Below are 1,518 nucleotides of genomic sequence, written 5' to 3'. Positions count from 1 at the left end.
AATTGATTTCTTAAGCTGCTTTACTCTCATTTCCTTCTCATCTACCTCATTAATTTCAGAACAGCATGCTTCACAGAGCATTCCTTTTCTGTCAATTTCTACGTTCCTCATATGTATAATTTCAGCCAGCCTCTGGCTGAGGCTAATTCTACTGGTGTTGGTGAGGGCAGTCATGGGAGTCCCTGTAATTCCCACCACTTCACGGCATAAAAAGCAGCTGCTTGCTCTGGCTGGTAGATGTTCTTGGAACTGGAAGTAAAAGCAAACACAAACCTGTGTTAAGTATTTGTCAATATTCATTTGTGTTACATTGGACTACAGTACTGCATACCCTAAAAGGAGTACCTGTAACTACTATAACCAGTTATATTTGTCACAGTCTTTTTGTTGTGCCTATCTCCAACTCAGCATCTCTGTTTAATTGTGAGTAGCAACTTTCCTTTCCAGGGCAACTTGGGGAAAAGCTACTTAATTTTTGGTGTATGTGTAATGCTGTGCTCTAATATGAAAAGTCACAGTGAACTACTTATCCAATTCTTTGACGTGAGCTCTTCTATCCTACAGTGTTTTAACTACTCCATTGAAACTCCACATTTTGGAAGACACACCACAGTCCACCTCTAAGTTTACACTGGAGCAGTAGGTGACTATTTCATTCTTCTTGCAACAAAATTCAACCATATGAGGCTCATCACTTAAATATACATTTCACATGGCAATCTAGCACATAGTCAGTTAGCTTGAGCATCAATATGAACTGCATAAAAGAACATGTTTGACCTGCTGCTGGAAGGTATGTTGCTGCTCACAGTGTTCATCCTCACACAATAGCCACACTGAAGACAACCTTGGAAGAAAGTGGCACTGTCTCCCACTTTGGAGGTCAGTAAGACAACCCTGCAGTCGTCATATAGGCTAAATCAGTAAATATAAATGAAATATTGAAATCATCTTTAAAAATTCAGTCAATGCCAATGACAAATTGGGACAGGCAGTACAAAGTTTTCATGATCTCAGATGAGAATCAGAATGCAGAAGAGAGACAGGAGGCCAAATGGAGGAGTAAAACAACAAACTGGTAGTGTGAGAGACCTGACAGGAAAACAAGATCTAAATCCTGTCAATGACACTGATTTTATATGATGGTACTTACTGTCTTTCAATGTCCTGCCTCTTCACTAAGTTTGAAAAGGAATTTCAATTTCTTGAGTCTTAGTTAGAGAAACATGACACCATTGAATGAATATATCCAAGCTTAACAACTTATACGAACTAAACACATTTTTGCAGTAAGAATTAATGTTTTGTGGATTTACTAATGTGCTAGTAATTCAAATCATCTTATATTATTCATTAAAAAGACAATATTCAGAATTAAAATCAGTTATATTGCTACAAGTCCAATTGTGATGAAGAAGTAAGATGGATCAGCATAGATCTGCTTGGTTTTCCTGAAAGTCTGTAAGAGGGGTGGCCCAGAGGCAGATGGCTAACAATCTAATGCCATGCAACTGTCAC

Source organism: Schistocerca cancellata, chromosome 1 (genome assembly GCF_023864275.1).
Source record: "Schistocerca cancellata isolate TAMUIC-IGC-003103 chromosome 1, iqSchCanc2.1, whole genome shotgun sequence".
NCBI lineage: Eukaryota > Metazoa > Arthropoda > Insecta > Orthoptera > Acrididae > Schistocerca > Schistocerca cancellata.
This window is presented reverse-complemented; position numbering follows the sequence as displayed.